The sequence below is a fragment of the Grammomys surdaster genome, unplaced genomic scaffold, assembly GCF_004785775.1.
Source record: "Grammomys surdaster isolate TR1022 unplaced genomic scaffold, NIH_TR_1.0 126198, whole genome shotgun sequence".
Lineage (NCBI taxonomy): Eukaryota > Metazoa > Chordata > Mammalia > Rodentia > Muridae > Grammomys > Grammomys surdaster.
This window is the reverse complement of record NW_021621003.1, coordinates 1,261,651-1,280,817: the sequence shown is the minus strand read 5'-3', so window position 1 is coordinate 1,280,817 and position 19,167 is coordinate 1,261,651. Positions and strand designations below refer to the sequence as shown.

Genomic DNA, 19,167 nt, shown 5'->3' with positions numbered 1-19,167 from the left:
CACCTTTTTACATTTCTGGGGGAAATTTTGTGACTATTCTGAAGATGCCCACCTCAGTTCCCAACAAAGCACAGTAGTAACTCGGTACATAGGTCTATCTTGTTTCTGTTTGTTTCCATGTGTTATCACACTCAGGGGGGTAAAGGGGTTTCCCAGCATTCTCTCTTTTATGCCAGATGTTGTCCTCACTGTTCTTATTCGAGTCTCGTTGGTTTTAATTGCCCCAAGTGAGAACACGTTATTCTAACTCTATCCCTTGCTTATTTCTCACCCCCTTTCTCCATCACCATATAAACAAACACAGAAACTTGGTTCAAGAGGATCTATATTACAGGAGCAATTAAAACTATTAAAACTGCTCAGGATTTCTAGGGTTGGAGATTCCCACCAAATCTCAGGTCTTCCTCAGTCTTTCCCAGTGATTGAAAAGGGCTGTGGTGGAATACAATATTTTTAGACACAGTAATTCATTACAATGATTTGCTGTTGTTGCTGTTAACACTTCTGAGTTGCAAGGAGGCATTCTGTCTACATCGCCTCTGCTACCTCTTACATCAGCCAAATGGAAAAATTCCACCGGAAATTAATCTTGTCTACCCAGCACTTTAAAGATTAAAATGGGCTACATTAAAAGAACCAAAGCTGAGCCATGAGTATACTCAGGCTACAGGAGAGGCTTGCCTCTAGTGTCCTCCGCTGTGGTAAAAAGAAGGTCTGGTTGGACCCCAATGAGACGAAATCACTAACTCCCATCAGCAGATCAGGTAGCTGATCAAAGATGGGTTCATCATCCAGAAGCCTGTGTCTGTCCATTCCTGGGCTCGCTGCCGGAAAACACTTTGGCCCGACGGAAGGGCAGGCATAAGGGCATAGGGAAGAGAAAGCATACTGCCAACGCTCGGATGCCCGAGTTGACCTGGATGAGAAGGATGAGGATCCTGTGCCGGCTTCTCAGGAGATACCGGAAATCTAAGAAGATTGGCCGCCCTATGTATCACAGCCTGTACCTAAAGGTCAAAGGGAATGTATTAAAAAACAAGTGGATTCTCATGGAACATATCCACAAACTGAAGGCAAACAAGGCTTGCAAGAAGCTACTGGCTGACCAAGCTGAGGCTCGTAGGTCTAAGACCAAGGAAGCGTGGAAGCGCAAGGAGGAGCCCTCCAGGCCAGGAAGGAGGAGATCATCAAGACTGTTTAAGGAGGAAGCAACCAAGAAATAAAGCTAATGATGCTCCCTCACATCTGTACATAGTAGTCCAGCTGTGCCTCACATGGGTCAGTCAGTCATTAAAATAAAACAAGCCTAAAAAAAAAAAAAAGAACCAAAGCTTTAGATGCAGTGAAGAATAGGAAAACCACTAAGAGAAGAGGTGACTGTCCCAGAAGGCAAGTGTGCTTTGCTAAAACTGAGCTATACAATTACTATAAACTTAGATTGCCTGCCTTGATCCCTTGAATATCTATAGCCCGCCTGATTGAGACTGAACTAAAAATCAAAATTCCAGCCAAAGCTGCTGTGTTCATATGGGACCAGTCCATTTCTTAACATGAGAAAATTCAAGGTAAGTTAGTCCTTAGGTGACATATCAGTCACTCTCTGTCTGTCTGTCTCTCTTACACACACACACACACACACACTGATATTCACATTCAAATATGGCGCAGTTGATAATCACACAGAGAGAATCTGCTTGGGAAGAGAAGACTTTTCCCCACTTTGGCCTCCAGCATGCTTCAGAATGGTTAACAAGTTCAAAGAAAACACTGTTCATATCAGCATAAATTTTGGTCCCTTAGTGACATTTGCAAAGATTCTGAAGTTCTCCAGGACAATCCTATTTGAGTCAAAAAGCAAGTTTGGGTCAAATTGCAAAGTTAAGGAGAGGGATAGTCTTGAGTTGGCATCATAGAGTTTGTCTCTCCTGAAATGACTTTGCTATTCTTTGGGTCAATCAAATCTCAATGGTTTGTTAAAGCCTAAGGTTAGCATCTTTCAAGAAAGCGTTGCTGCTACAATTTATAACAAACAACTCCCCCTTTTAAAGTTCTTTGTCTTTCTTTTGGTTTTAGTTTTTGGTTTGTCTCCTAACTGTCTTGAAACACATGTAGGCGAGGCTGGGCTCAAACTCAGAGATCTACCTGCATTTCCTTCTCAAGTACTGAGATTAAATGTATGTGCCACCATAGTTGGTCTCCCCTCTATGTTTGTAAAATTTTAAAGAACAAAAATATTTTTAAAAGTACGTTTGTTTATTATAAACCCCAGTGGCCAATCACAAGTGTAGTTCTTAGGGATAGTGGTTGGTGAAGAAGATGTGCTTGACTGAGGGAGGGAACCAATGCAAGGAGCATCATCAAAGGCAGGAAACACAGGCTGGCCCCAATTCCAACAGTATTGGGATGTGACTTGTTAGCTAACCAATGCCAATCATTAGGAGATCCCTGAAACTCACCACATTTTTCCTGGAGATGAGTCATTTACAGTTTATGTATGTCCCTTCCAATGTCTACAGGACAGAGATGAAGGGTTGATACTCAAGGACTCCCAATTCTATTGTTCAAGCTATAATACAGGATGGGATATCTCAATATTTTTTATGATGATGATGCATGCATACATACATGTAGTGGTCAGAGAACAAATCTGTAGAGTTGACTCTCTCCTCCCAACATGTGGAATCAAGGGATCAGACTCAGGTCTTTAGGCTATTGCTCCAAGTATTTTGCCCACAGGATGACCTCTCAGTCATAAAATCAATGTCTTCAGCTCCTTACCTTGGAACAGACAAGCCCAGACAGCTCCCTACACCCCCCCCCCAAAAAAAGCCCCTCCTATCAGGAGACTCTCATACAGGGCACTATCATCGATCAGACTTTCAAGACACAAGCAGTGTACACCTTTCTCAGAGTAGTAAACAAAGAAACAACAAAAACTTTATCAAAACCATCTTTGCATTTCCATTGTTTGGTTATTTGCATAGCTTTCTACTTTTTCTGATTGTTTTCTGCTCAAATTTATCCTTATTTTTTCCTCTTAATGGTAAGGGCTTGAGAAAACACACACACACACACACACACACACACACACACACAATGCCCTTCTCAGGAGACAACACCAGCATAAAAGTTGGAATGTGCTTGGCTTTGCAACCAGCCCAGGAAGGCCTTAAAAGATAGGATTTAGTGTTGTGCATCCACAGATATGAAATTAGGCCGACAGAGTCTGGAACTGGGCCTCACTCCACACTGCTAACTTGTAGAGTGCCGGTAGCCAAAAGGGTTTGGAAGAGTTGGCTCTCTCTGCAGATGCTGCCATTCACTTCTGTGGAAACAGGACCACTTAAATCTAATTACGGTTTCTGCTTAAATTAGCAGGACAGATATGACAGCAGTAACTTCTTCAGAGTAACTGGTGGGAGACCTTTAGCTGACACAGCTTACAACGTAGTTGGCTTGCAGCAAAGTAATGTCAATTTTTAAAAGTAATTTAGAATTCATCTGACTCCATCCACCCACCATTTATGACAGCCAGAGGAAAATATTTAGGGTGGGGAGTGGGGAGGCGGGACGGGCAGGCGAGTGCCTGCAGTATTCCAGAAGGAAGAATAGATTATCTTCTAAAATGATTTTTATAGAGATTAGGTCATTTTACATAAAGCCATTACAAAGTCACAGATGAGGTAGCAGGCATTTGTACCTGGCAGATGAACTTCAAAGCCCTGGCTCTCAACTTTGACTGTTTGCAAGGATTCTCAATCAACCCTTACCTCATGTTGGAAACACTGCTGATATACATGTGAAGAGTAGTCTTTAAGTTTCACACTGGCATGGTGGCCGTTTTACTGACCCTCTTGGGCAGTCTACTTTATGCCGTGGGAGCCAAGGTGAGTTGATCACGCTGCAGATTCCCCAGAATAGGTCACTGTACAACACACAGAATTTAACCGGTGCAAGAGGCTGCTTACAATTGGGAGGTGGGGTCAGATGGACTTTGGAAGGGGCATCCTGACAAGTATAACGTCCCAGGTTCGCAGACTTCACCTCTGAGCTACTCTCTTGTCTGCTATATGGCTCATGGCTCATGCTCTCTCCTTCAGCTCATGAAATGTCTCTCTTCCACCTACCAAACCCATCAAGATGACAGTCTCAGCTTCCATCCCTTGTCTTCACTGCCTGGGCTCCATGACCTTCCCTCTGTCGTTTTCTATTAGCCTGACAGACAGTCCCTCTGATGGAGGCAGTCAGAGGGCCGTAAGTCCCTCCCTCCTCCTGTGGCTCACTCTCAGCTAGGATAAACCAACTTTGAATTGCAAACAGATACAGCATGGACCTGGGATGACTGTTTCCACTGGACAAAGAGCCCAGTTTTATTATTTGTGAAAGTAACTACTGAGAATGAAGTTTGGCTATTGAATTTCATAGCATACATTTGAGTGTCTAGATCCATCTTTGAGTTTTATATATGTGGATATATCCAACTTAGAAAAATACATGAGATACGTGAGGGCTGGTTCTACAGCTTAGTGGTAAAGTGTTTGCCTAGTGTTGATGAGGCTTTGGGTTCAGTCTCCAGCACACACACACACACACACACACACATTCACATATATGTGTGCCTTTAATTTAATACATAGGTGTTTTTGTTATTATTTCCTAAATATTACAGTATAACAAATATTCATATTTCTATGAACTCTTTATGTAAGGTGGAGATGATGTAAGCCATGAAGGAGGCTGTACTAGGTTCTGTGCAAACACTGCTCCTACATAGAAGAGACCTGAGCATCCACATTGGGAAGCAATCCTCATGGGACCACACCATGGCTACACAAGCTTACTTAGTTTAGAGTTATAGATACACCATATTCAGGAACCATGTACATGTTGTATATATTTTTCCCTGAGGAACATATCTCATTTAAAAATTGTGCTTTAGAACAAGGCGCTACAAGTTCCCTCACTAACGCACCCTGATTCCCAGTTGGAGGAACAAGAGACATTTCTTCAAAGCATGATTCTAGACATGGAGCCACATGAGTGGGCATCATGGGAGAGAGCTCCTTATGTCCGGATGACCGCCTCCTCCCCCACTTCTGTGATTAACGTCCCCAACGGCCCGCTGCAGTACATTTATTTCAAGAAGCTTTCAGACATGAAGTCAGCAAACGCCAGGCAGTGGTGGTGAAAGCCTTTAATCCCAGCACTTGGGAGGCAGAGGTGGGCAGATTTCTGAGTTCGAGGTCAGCCTGCTCTACAGAGTGAGTTCCAGGACAGCCAGGGCTACACAGAGAAATCCTATCTCGAAATACCAAAAAGAAGAAGAAGGAGAAGGAGAAGGAGAAGGAGAAGGAGAAGGAGAAGGAGAAGGAGAAGGAGAAGGAGAAGGAGAAGGAGAAGGAGAAGGAGAAGGAGAAGAAAGAGAAGTCAGCAAACCATAGCCCACACGGCTGTCTTTGTAAGTAAGGTTTTATTGGAACAGAGCCGTATATGCTCGTGTGTGTGTGTGTGTGTGTGTGTGTGTGTGTGTGTGTGTACAAGTTGTCTACAGCTCCTGATACAGCACATGAGCTGAGCTGAGTACCTTGGCAGATGCTATGGTTTGAGAAACATATTCTATTTACCATCTTAGAACACAGCTGCAGGTCCCATCCTAGCTAAATACTATGGGCCACAGCTTGCAGCGTGGCCTTTTTTTCCTTTTCATGTATACGTGTATGAATGTTCATACTTGTGTACGTGCACATGTGAAGGCCAGAGGTTGATGTGAGGGATGATCCTCCATCACTCTCTGCCTTAATCTTTGGGGCCCCCCACCCCCATGAAAATTTATTGCAAACCCATTGCACACCTGAGCCTGCCCTATGAGTAGGGAAGCCTCTAATTGGGACTTAGCTCTCTCTTCTTAATTTGCATCCAGAGTGATGATAAAACCAGGGAAGAACCTCGCCACATGAGAAACTCATCTTTTTTTCTCAGTGAGTGCCTTAGCTACATGTTTGGAGACTTCTGTCTCTATGGTCCGAGTCCTAAACTGGCTATTTAAGATTGAAATTTAGCTCTCCTTGGGAACAAGAGTCTTCCTGGCACTTGGAGCTAAAATATTTATTTACTTATTTTTTAAGGAGAGGGCCTCATTTGGTAAAGACAAGTTCTTGGCTCAGGCAAATTAACTCAACAGTCACCTGTGTCCCTTGACAGTTGCTATCAAATGTCATACCTGGGACATTTTGATGAGGCACCTGCATGTCTTTATCCACCCAGGGTGAGCCAGTCTCGGTAACAATCCCCACAATCCTCCTTACTCTTTGAGCCAAGGTCTTCCCGGTCAAACCTAGATAATGTCAACTTGGCTACTCTTGTTAGGAAGTTAATTCCCAGACACCCCTGTCTCTGACTTCTGTAGCTAAAATTCTAGGTGAGCAGTCACATCCTTCCTTGCTTCTGTACCATTACTATTTTCCTTCCTAAAAGAAGCATGCATTCAGATCTACCCAGAAGCTGGGAAAGAGAACACATGTGTCGTAAAAAAATGCAGAGTAGCCCTCTTACCACAGGTCACTTCCTGCAAACATGCTTCATGGTTTGATCATGGAAAGAAACCTTGAACTTAAATGCCAAGACATGTTTACCAGCAGATATTGAAGTTACAAGATGAAAACATAATTCTTTACTCCCCTTATCTTAGACCAGCCAGAATATGTGTCTACCTGGTTGATTTCAATGAAGACTAATGGGGGGAAAGTACCTCATAAGGTGAACGACCGCACAGTCTCTATTTCTGTGGGGCAGGGACAGGTGAGTCAGGGAAAGAGATAGCATTAAGAATTCCTTTATCTGTATTGAATCTAGGGATAGAGAGTGATTGACAGAATGCTTGCTCGGCATGCATAAAGCTCCGGGTTCAAATCCAGAATTGCTAAGCTGGGTGTGTGTGGGCTATATTCATAATCTTAGCATGAGGCAGGTTGAGGGAGGAGCATTGCACCTTTAAGGTCTGCTACATACCGAGTTCAGGGCCATATGAGATTCAATTTCAAGAAAAAAATGTTATGTGTCTTCAGAGGAAAAATACACTGTGAATTTAAGCAATTGCTTATTTAAATACATTTGGCTGGACAATGAGAGAAATCTAAAAGTGGTTTCTGCTCCTCTAAATACAGTCAGAGAAATTAATTTCAAAATAGGCACCACTACTCATGAGTTTAAGGAGGATACACAAGCAAATTTCCCAGGCCACACTATACCAACACTGAACCATAGCTTGGAAAGTTAATAAAGAAAAGTACCTGGTACATTCCTATGAGTAAAACTGCCTCTAAACCTGAAGCAATGTAAAGGATCTGTCTTCTTGTGAGTCCGGGTGTCACATTGCTTATTTTCATTCTCTTTTTTAAAAGGTGTCTCTATTTTTATTAATGCTAGATGTTTTTGTGTGTGGCTGGGGAGTGAACCTAGCACTTCATTTGTGGCCGGCAAGGGATCTGATCTACCGAGCTACAGTTCCTAGACTGCTATTTCTGCACTGGTGCTGGGGAAGGAGAACGAGGCTCCAAGCATCTCTAAATGGAACTGACACACCACCTGGCCACTAGTGCTTCCAGAAACAGGAAGAAACAGTTTTGGGCTGGGCATCCCAACTTGCAATGAGACCTCATATTTACTGCTGTTGCATTGTGTGATCTCAGGCAAATCATTGACCTCTCTGTGCCTCTATCTTTCATTAGAAAACACACACACACACACACACACACACACACACACACACGGCCCAATGTACCATGATGTAAAAGCTTCACTGATATTCACTGATAAAATGAGGCTGAGAGCCGGGTGGTGGTGGCGCACGCCTTTAATCCCAGCACTCGGGAGGCAGAGGCAGGTGGATTTCTGAGTTCGAGAGTTCGAGGCTAGCCTGGTCTACAGAGTGAGTTCCAGGACAGCCAGGGCTACACAGAGGAAAAACCCTGTCTCGAAAAACAAAAAAACTAAAAACCAAAAAAAACAAAACAAAACAAAAAAAGAGGCTGAGGATAAAATTAAAAAAATAATAATTAAAATAAGCATTTTTTTCTTTTAGGGTATGTGTGCCACTTCTGTTTTATTTAATTAATCAAATATGATTGAGTATTGTCCTAATCTGAGTGTAGAAGCAGGCTCATTACAGAATGCCCCCAATAATCTAGAGATATCAAGACTGGAAATCCCTTCCCCAGCTTGATTCTCTGGTGGAGCTGGGTGTGAGGGGGCAAGATTTCGGGAGAAACACTGGGATGCAGAGGGAACTTCTCACATCCTGTCTCTTCCTAGCTGCCTGTCTTCAATTATCGGGGGGAATTTTGAAATTATTGTTATTGGAAAACAAGTGAGGTAGGCAAAGGGATGGGCATGGCCGACTCATTTCCCACCCCCTGTGGCTGGGAACAAGCTTGTGGTGCTCACTTTCGTCTGTGACTCATATCTTAGCCAGTTTGTTTTTTAAGACTGTTATATTGTCATTTTTTATATCTTGTTTCATTTTAATTTTATTATAATCTTTAACATTTTCATTGTCTATTCTCATGGCGCAGTGTTACATAAGGACATTTTCACACACGTGTATCTTGCACGTTGAGCAATGGTCTCTTGTATTCCCCGCTTTGCCCCACCCCGCCCCGCCCCCTTTCATTAATTCCCTTTGTTTCCCTAAACAGTTTTGATTCTGTTTCATGCCATATATACACAATGGTCTTTATACACTCGTTTTCACATATGAGAGATGGCATAGTCTCTCTGAGACATCATTAATCCCAAGCACATCCCTCTTCTTGCAAGTGACCTGACTTCATTCTTTATGACAACCTTTTAATTTCTTCAACCCCCGCCATCCAGATTAAGAAGGACTTACGATGTGGGAAACCATCACTGCCTTCCTGTAAAGTCCTCTGTGATAAGGAGGCACCAGTGCCATTCCCTTGGGAAGGGCTTACTGCCTTGAAGTAGAGCAGCTAAATGTGGGAGGAGCTTAAGAGGAGTGCTTTAGTCCTGGATTTACACAACCCCAGAGTTGAGGAACATCAAGAAAACAGCTTTGGGCTCACAGGCCTGTGAGTCTCCTGTCTTTATCCATTAGAACCTAAGACATCATCTTTTCAGGTTAAAAAATCAATAAAAGGTAAGGACAGTGTGCTTTCCGTGCTTCTGTATGGGACTTCTCAGACATTAATATCATAATGGTGATCCTACGGGAAACAAGCTAGAATTAATTGCCGTTGGTTCGAAAGTGCTGGCCTGCATAGCTCTCCTGTACAAATCGGAATCAGAAATCGACACAACCCTCTTAGAGAACATGACCAATGGTTCAGATAGCCACGCCAGTGGGCAAAGAAAAAGTGATAGAAATGGAAATTTCAGCCCTCAGCCCACTGGTGCTACCCTCCTTCGGGCCACCAATAAGCGTTATGATCAAAGGAGAGGCAATTTAAATTTGTTGGGTAGAATTTTTTTCCTCCAGCCCATGGGCAAGGCTGTTTTATTTGCTTGGCCTTCTCTAGTCCTAAAACTATTTATGGTCAGATATTACCAAATGTGGGGAGAGCCACAGAAAAAAATTACATTTCTTTTAACCAAGGGTAGGGGAAATAAGTTAATTTCATGCTATTTCTTGAGGTCAGATAACAAAATGCACATTTACCCAGGAAGAGAAATCACAAGCTTTTCTTCCCAAGGTTGTGAGTCTTGAAAGTAAAAGCCGCAGAGTCCAGGTGCTGAGTGAAGCCAAGTTCCAGGAGACCCACAGTTTGAGGGAGGCAGCTGTTCCTGCCCTCAGCGCACAAAGCCCAGGCCAGTGAAACTCTTACTGGCTATTTGGGCTCCCGTAGTCAGCTCGACTGAGGGCTGTTGTCGTGAAACCAACCCTGAAAGACACAAGGTGCTGGGGAAGGCTCTGTTCCACTCTATAGCGAGCACGATTCCTTGCAAGAGAAATGATGACGGTGAGATCAGGTGACACGTGACGGTTAGGAAGGAGCAAGTAACAGATACTATGGAATGCTCTTGGGATGGGAGGTCAACTTAGGAGTTTTTATGAAGTCAGTTTTTGAGAGTCCTAAGAAATCACGTCATCACCTTACAATGCCTCCCCTCCATTTTTATGCTCGTGGGAACAAAGATGCTTTACTTGCCCGAGACATAGCAAGTTGGTGGTGAGGTGGGACTGAATAAAAGGTCACACACTCAAGGTCAGTTCTCTTTTACCTGAATTGTACCCTCTGGTTCAGGAAGGGAAGAAAGAAGTAGCATTCAGACTAGACAGGAGTTGAGTATGTTCGCAGCCATCATCCTGGAGCCGGTTCTACCCATGGACTATAGAATTCCAAAGGCTGCCTCGTTTTTTTCTCCAAATCTTGTCTCTTTTCCTCATTAATACCCACTAGGCCAAGAGTTTTGCCCTAAATTCATTAACTTAGAGGCAGACTCTAAGATGAAACCAGGCTGTGAGTGAAAACAGTTTAAAGCCTTCTTCCCACAAGGGATGACTATACTGGCAATGCCTCAAAGAAGTGTCTGAAGGTCATCCCTTCTGCGTTCTCTCTCTCTCTCTCTCTCTCTCTCTCTCTCTCTCTCTCTCTCTCTCTCTCTCTCTCTCTCTCTGTTGTTGGAGATTGAATTCTTAGCGTTGTATACTGTCAAGAACGCACTACTCCATTGGGGCACCCCCAGCCTTTATCATCTGTATTTCTTGTGGAGCCAAAGGAAACTGGTGAGCATGGCTTTCTGGGTAGTTTCCTTGTGAAATAATGATTCTCTCATGTTAGGAACATCACAATTTCCTGGAAGCCTTGCTCAAGGCAGACTGCTAGGCCCTATCCCCAGAGCTTCTGGTTCAAGAGTTCTGGGGTGTAGCTACTGGTGACTTAGCATTTAAACAACTTCCCTTGGTGATGTTGATGCCTATGCTGCTGGTCTGGAGATCCCACTCTGAGAACCATCGTCCTGAATGAAGAGTACAAAAGTAGGGTCATCTTGGGGCAAGAGACAACGAAGAAAAACTATTCAGTTTTTCTTTCTTTTTACAGGTTAGAATCCTCACACAGTTCTTACAGACAACCATAAGCCCAACAATGGAGATCTGGTTTACCCAGATGTTGCAGTGATTGTATGCACAGGGAGACTCTCACATCCTCAAAGAGTGAAGAATCAAGAAACTGTTCCTTAAAGGGCTCAGAGATTGGTGGACCTACAGTTATGATGATGATCTTGGGAGGGAACTCCAGTCTGATAACCAAGGATGGAAACACAAGTTCAGCAATCCATTATTTCAATCTGCCTGCTCCAGACCTTGATGCCGAACACCCAATGAATGGTGTTCCCAGGCACCATGATGAGGACCTCAAGCTGTGACCTCAGTTGGGCCTCAGGTCATATCAGCACATCTATTTTAAAGTGGTGCACAAACCAAGAGCAACTTGTATCATCTCCTAATAACCCACTCTTTTCATTGTTATGCTGCTAATGCTGACAAAGCAATTTTATGTGTGTCGCCATGGAAGTCTCAGGTCTGTGTTAGAAGTGATATGGTTCCCATTTTACAGATGGGACCACTGATGTCTCAGGTCTGTGTTAGAAGTGATATGGTTCCCATTTTACAGATGGGACATGGACATCACATGAGCTTCATCTCAGGTAGGGAGCGGGCTTTCAAACCAGGCTGAGCTCAATGCACAATGCACAATGCCACAGTGCCTCTCAGAGGTGGCAGGGTGGAGGTACAGCTCATCAACATTCTTGCCAAATGCAACAACAGAAAAACAGGGGCAAGCTGTTCCCACGAACACGGAGGAGCAAAGAAAAACAATATAAAGAAATCAATTAAAAAAAAAAAAACCCGTTTGTACAGCGATTTCCCAGTAACACAGTGAAATGTATTTCCTGCCTAAACCATCCCACAGGATCTGTAAGCGGACACCTCATTCACCAGGACCCATAGATAGACTTTAATTCTCACTTTGGCTGAAGTTTTTACTTTAGGGTTAAGGCAGAAAGAACCATTTCCTGCAGGAACTAAAATGGCTTTGTTCAAGGTGGTCAGCTTCCAGGACCCAGTGGCGTTGAGAATGCTGGGAGAGAGCTTTAAATATGTATTTATGAAGATGCGGGTCCTAAGCTCAGCCTCCTCCTCGCCTCTTATCTCCCTCACGTCCTGGGTCAGAGCCAGCCCTAGGCAAAGCTGACAAATAGTTTATTTTCAGCACCTCCCCATCCTAATCTGCACCCCCCCCACTCCCCTATAACCACCTCAGGTGCTTCTCCCTGCGTCCCTTCAGCCAAACTCCATTTTCTGGCCTTTCCAATCAAAACTTGCCCTCCAGAAAGGAGATGATCAAATTTTTCACACTCAAACCGATGGAGCACAACTTGAGCCGCACATTAAAGATACCTTTCATTTAAAAATACACACACACGCACACGCACACACACACACACACACACACGCATGCACACACACATGCACACACACGCATGCACACACACGCATGCACACACACACACATACACATGCACACACACACGCACATACACATGCACACGCACGCACACGCACGCACACGCACGCACACGCACGCACACGCACGCACACACGCACGTGAGCCATGCATGCCTGGGCTCGACCCCACCCCATCCTTGACCAGCTGCCTGAGTCTCTGACAGTGGTATAGGTATGTAGAGAATAAAACCAACATAGCAGTACTCCCTGCATTTCCATCCTGCAGCCAGGGCTGAAAGTCATAGTATATCCATTCATGGAAAGGCTCATTATGCTACACTTGCTGGAAATACTTGGGTTTTTTTTTTTAATACCATAATGAAGCCTTAACAGTGGGATTTTCAGGCAGGTTATGAGCTTGATGCAGCATAACGGAGGCAGTAAAGCAAGGAATGACCCCTGTATTGAAATTGCCCCCTGGGGAGGGAGATTCCTTTTGCAGGGTTTGGAGGTATTAACCCAAGTAGCTTTGCCTCAGACTTGCTATGTAGCTGAGAGTGACTTTGAATTCCCGATCCTCCTGCCTCGATGACGATGGTGATGATGAAGATGATAGTGATCACCACCACCACCATCACCACTATCATCATCAATGAGTTCTGTGGCCCAATTATTGGAGCATTTTTCAGACCCTGAATTTGACTTTATCCTAGCCCTCTGTGGCTGGCTTCCCACACACGAAGCTTTGTCTGGCATTTCTGTTGCTAACACTCATTCCTCCAGTCATTCTGGTTTGACTTTCCTGTTGTCAGACTGTTTTCCTTGAGACCTGACTCAGACAGTTGTCCATGACTTTCAGCCTTCCACTAAGGGAGAAAGGGGCCCTGGTGGAGGTTCCAGGGAGTTGGGGAGAAGCTGGTTCTCTCTTTCAGGATGGGCCTCAGGGTAGCAGTTTAGTAAATGGATTCTATGCTGAGGCTGGGGGTTGCTGTGTTATGTGACTCGTCTTGTGGTGATGACATCTGTCAGTACTCTTACAGTAGCATCGCTTCACATAGGGGCAGCTACAAGGCAGAAAGCTTACACAAATGCCTGTGGCACAAGTACATTAGAAACAGTCAAACTGTGGACAATCTTTCAGATAAAATCCATTCATTTATTTAAATCTATTCATGTATTTACGTACTTACTTATCTACTTTTATTTTATTCTGAGACAGGGTCACACTGTGTATCTCTGGCTGTCTAGGCTAGCCTTGAACTCAAAGAGACCTGCCTGCCTCTGTCTCCCATGTCCTGGGATTAAAGACATGCACCACCACATCTGGCTTCAGAAAAAATTTAAAAGGAAGAAGAAAGTAGCATCCTTGCAAGATTGACCCATTCCTACTAACTAGATATTAAACTTCTCTTTTCAGCAACCTTCCCAACCAAGCTCCAATATAAACCAGGTTTTTACTGATGTCATTAGGGTTGGTTGCTTCTGGGCAGGCTATATGTGTGTGTGTGTGTGTGTGTGTGTGTGTGTGTGTGTACATATGTGTGTATATATGCCAATAGCATCACTGTTTGTTGGCATTTTCTACACATCTAGCACTTATGCTCACCCATTCATTCATATAATGACTGAGCTTTCTGCTAGAGAAAGAACAGTGTCTGGTTTTGGTAAACACATGGGTTTAGAATGAGATGGTCTAAGTTTGAATGCCTGCCCTGTGGGTACTGATCACGTGTCTTAGACAAGTGCTTATTCTTTCCAAGCTTCAAAGTTGCTGCTTCTGTAAAATGTGGATAAAAGTAAGGTCACCGTAAGCAAGTAATTCATTAGAACACTGAACACAAACTTGGTGAGTCTTTAGCAGGAGTAGGAAAGGTTTGGGATTGTTACTTCTCGGGCAAGTACTATGTGCTAGATGAGTGTTGGGTTCTGAATACTTTGTGCCTTTATCTCATTAAGACAATCCATTCCTTTATTTAGGCATCTGGTTAGCAACTCACTTAGTCAGTAGATTGTTTTATAGCACGTGCTAGCCTGTGAGAGCTCACAGGTAAGAGGAAGGGCAGACAGTAAGCAAATAATGAAACTAGAGGTGATGATAGCTGAAGGGGTGTTTGTGAGTGTGTGTGTGTATGTGTGAGTGTGTGTGTATTGTGTGTATGTGTGTGTGTATATGTGTGTTATGTGTGTATGTCCATGAGTGTGTATGTGTGTGTGTGTATATGAGTGCGTGTATGTGTTATATATGTGTGTTGTGTGTGTGTGTGTTGTATGCAGAAAGATGTTATGAATTTGGAGGATTCGGTGGCTACAGCTCACAGGCAAAGGTGACACTTAAGACATCTTCAAGGAAGATGACGTGAGAATGTAAGGCAGGGGGACAAAGTATCCTTTGGGCAAAGGAAAAGCCACGTGTCTAGTCTGGTTCCTAGTATAAAGGCCATCATTGTCTTTTCCCTGGCAGTCTACGGAGTCTGGATTTAATCCTTGAGCTTAGATTTAGTTCCACCTATCACAAGTCTCAGGAATTCTCATTAAGATTTGATGACTTTTCTACGCAGTTCTTATGAATCAATTGGCCAGAGCTGAGGCAAGTAGCAATTTATAATAGTTACTCAGCCATTCATGACAAGAGCCTGAAAGTCTAAAGGCCAAAAGGATATGGACTGATAGCTGGTTTCCAGCAGATATTCTGACATGATTTTCCTGTCAATTGGATCTTTTATATTAGCCTTTAAATAACAAATACACAATTCCCTAAACACCTGCCCCCCCAAGAGCCTTTGGAAATGTTAACAGAAAGCAGTACTGTAAACGTTTACTTATCATGTTAGAATATATTCTAAACAAAAAAGGATCCATCACTTTCTTTTTATAACAGAAAGTTTTGCTCACACAATTACAAAATACAAAGAGCCATGGCTCTTTGTCTCACCCAGGTCCTCATTCCAGAGGCTTCAGGAAACCCTTCCACACAGCCCCCAGAAGCTGCTATGCCTCCTGGGAAGTGTCTTAGGCCTGAAGTCCAGAACCTTGAGATGAAACAAGACAAATATAACAAAGACTGTATCTGTCACAGGGGCTGCTCTGAACCAGGGATGTCAGCATTCTCTCCATTTCAATAGTTTCCAAATGCTCCACAATGAATGTGTTCTACTTTAAGAATTTCCCAATTAGAAACTTCAGAATACAGACAAAACTTTGTCACTTGGGCTTTTCGATACCCCCTCTCATTTCTAAGGCCAGTTTGTTTTATTCAGAAGGATTGAAGAAAGGACAGCAAGGACAGTGAGAGGAACTCCAAGAACCATGTCCCTTTCTTACTGTAGAAAGCACCCTTCACTCTGATCCCTCTGTTTGTTTATATCTTAGTTTTAGACTTCTTGATTCTGAAATGACAGTTTAATCATGTGAGCCTTTTAATAAGAGTATTGTCACAGCCAGTGAAAACAATAAGGCGTACAATGGCTGCACAGTGATCTAGTCTCCAGAAAAGCCTCAGTGAAGATCTACAGAGGGAACAAAAGGCTTGGGGGCTGTTCAGTAAAATGTCTCAAATGTGCTTCCAACAAACTGCACAAAGGCATCAGTGACAATATTTCAGCCATCGGTAAACAGAATAGTTAAGGTTACATTTTGATAATTATATTAGAAAATCTTACAAACTGCTTCTTTTCTGGTTTAGAAAAAAAAAATCACAAGGGGAAAACGTCACTTCCTGGTCACACTCGTACACAGCAAGAAACATTTTAATTGTAAATGTGCCTTTCAAGACCTTTAAATTTCAAAAAGATGAGGAGGCCGGATCCTGCGTGCTTACTAATCTGTAAATAGAGCACAGGCCAAGAATCAATTCTGAAATGCGGCATCAATTGCATAGGCTTCCACTTAGTTTTAGTGGAATAAAAGCCCTACTAGATACACAAATAACATCAAACTTACTGGATTAAAGAGCGGCCCCTCATACTCTAAATCATGATTGTCAATCATCACCCGGGATTAAGGGATATATTTTAAAAACCTAAAAGCAAGCGCTTCCTTTTAACTTCTGCCTACTGCGCATTTTGGATTACCGCCCAGAAATAGTATTACTTGAAACAAGACTGCCTCCCTCCTACCATCCATGAGAAGTGCATTGTTCGCAGCTGCGGCGGCCCATCAGCCTGGCACGCGGCTTAACGTGCGTGCTAGCAGAGCCCTTAGGACGCTGCCTGTGTTTAGAACGCAGCTTCCCGTTTCCTAAACCGAGCTGATTTCCAGTTTCGTCGAGGTTTTCCTCAGCATTGCTATCCCTCTACCAGAAAGAAGCAAATTAGTCCGAGAACTAAGACGACCACAACTTATTCACGTTGTAAAGTGGGAGCATCCTTTAGATACCCGCGGCGGCCAATGAGGCTATTCTAGATTTATTTAGGTGAATAATTGCCCCGTTTCAGATTTGCTCATTAGCGTTTATCCACTTGGGCCTCTTGTCTTTCAGTAATGGAAATAGTCTTAGAAAAGTCACGTGCTATAATTAACTCTTCGAATATGTAACTATCCAAGGACTTGGAAAGTTTACATTTTTTTTTTCGAACCACAGGAGCTTGGGAGGTGTGTGTGTGTGTGGGGGGGAGTTAAAACAGGTCCAGTAACTTGTAGGTTGCTTGGATTTCCAGATAAGAGAAGTTATTTTTTGCAAATCAAATCTCTGAATGATCCACGAGACTGGTATCAGGTTTCTTCAGTTAGAGGTGGGAGAGGACTCCAAGTGTGGGGTGTTAGAGCCTTTGCTAGTCTGTGCCATTTTGATGTTATTTTTAACAAGTAGACACGTTAACATTTGAAGCACAGTAAAATTTGGGGGGTATACTTAGTAATGCAGTTATTTATAATTGGGGAGGGGGGAGAAAATATGTACTGGCTCTTTAAATAGAAAAAAAAATCACATTCCAGAACTAATCTCATGAAGAAATAACCTTTTAATAAGATTACTGCAAAAAGTGTTAATCTATGAAAAGTTCAGCACTCTTGTAATTGCAAACAAAACACTGAGTTTCAACCCAACAGGTTGCTTCATTGAATTCATTCTTCCACGTCTGGCAAAGACACTCCAAATTTGAACTTAATTAATATTTCTTCTCTTGGTTTCCATAGTTTCTTTTTAAACAGGAGTAGCAGCAAAAACTGGCAGTGACTTTACCCATATTCTCAATAATAACCCCCTCTGGCTATCAATATGGATGAAAAGGGAAATTTTTCCATACGCAGAGGAGCCTCCATTTTTGTGTCTTTTGTTTAAAAGCTATGCTGGTGAGATATTTTCCTCTTTCTGACTTAACTCTTTCCTGGATTGTGGTTCCCTCAGGGCTTATGTGGAGAAGGAATGTTCCAGTATAGATTCCCATTCCTGAATCGAAACAATAGCTTCCCACTCCCTCCCCACAAACCAAATAAAGGGTAGGGATCTTCTTTGCTGAGTCTGATAGACCTGTGTCCTGATAGGAACTCAGTGTCACTCTCAAGTCAGTGGCACAGAAGGTTCCTTTGTTTTAACAATGAATGTACATTTCCTTGATCACTGTAAAAAAGGAATGAGTTGGTAAGGGACGTGTATATGAGCAAATGATGTTAGGTCCACTAACGTGGTCAGTTTAGGCAGGCACAACTAATTCAGTACACTCATCGTGTTTCCCCTAAGGATAAGGACTCTTCATGCAGAGTGTATAGAGCCACAGTCTCGGATCTAGACTTGAGTCACTCCTTCCTGCCTTCTTTCTGCTTGGGTCTATTAACAATGTTGCTGAGCTGATCACCCTCCACAAGCTACAGTCTCTCCAGCAGAACGCTGAAGGGTCATAGCATCATAAACATCTCTGTGCTCACTCCATTTCAGTCCAGAATTCTGTCCATGTCTTCCAGTCATCAAGTTATTGCTCTGATTATTATTATTACAACAAATAATTAAAATGTCATTGTAGCCTGGAGGTGGTGGTGATCGCCTTTCATTCCAGCACTCAGAAGGCAGAAGCAGGTGGATTTTTGAGTTCAAGGTCAGCCTGGTCTACAGAGTGAGTTCTAGACTGTCCAGGGCTACATAGAGAAGCTTTGTCTCAAAAACAAACAAACAAACAAACAAACAAATGACCAAAACAACAACCCAAAAAACTTTACTGTAAAGAACTTTCAGGTAGAAAACATCAGCCCTGAATGGGAGTTGCAGAGAGTTGTTAGCCACCTTTGTTTTTTATTTTTTAAATTAGTATATGAAGCAGTGGATTTCATTGTGACATCTTCATGTACGTATGCCATTTCACTCTGTTGTTCTTAGTTTTCAATCTAGCTTCTCTATCTCTGGACATGGGCATGTTTCATACTATTATTAGGAAGTTGTATGTTCTGACTTAATGTATCCATTGTAGTTTACAGTAAGGGTTATAAGCTTGGATCTGGCATGAGATTCATTATTAGGAAGTTGTATGTTCTGACTTAATGTATCCATTGTAGTTTACAGTAAGGGTTATAAGCTTGGATCTGGCATGAGATTCATTTCCTCTGGTTTGCATACGTCAGAAAGGGAGCACCCATCCCACCGGCCCTCGTTTGGGCTGTTATTTGCATTCATTCCTTATTGGTCCATTGGAAAGTCCACAAGTCAGTGGACTTGCCCTTTCTGGTTACTTCTCACTGGTTTGGTTGACATCCACTCAGGACAATCTGCCATG

The 19,167-nt window shown here is 43.0% G+C and overlaps 1 pseudogene; it reads left to right on the top strand.

Annotated features, from left to right (window-relative positions):
* The first annotated feature begins 649 nt into the window (after positions 1-649).
* Positions 650-1,201, top strand: LOC114613353 (annotated as a pseudogene).
* Positions 1,202-19,167: the final 17,966 nt, after the last annotated feature.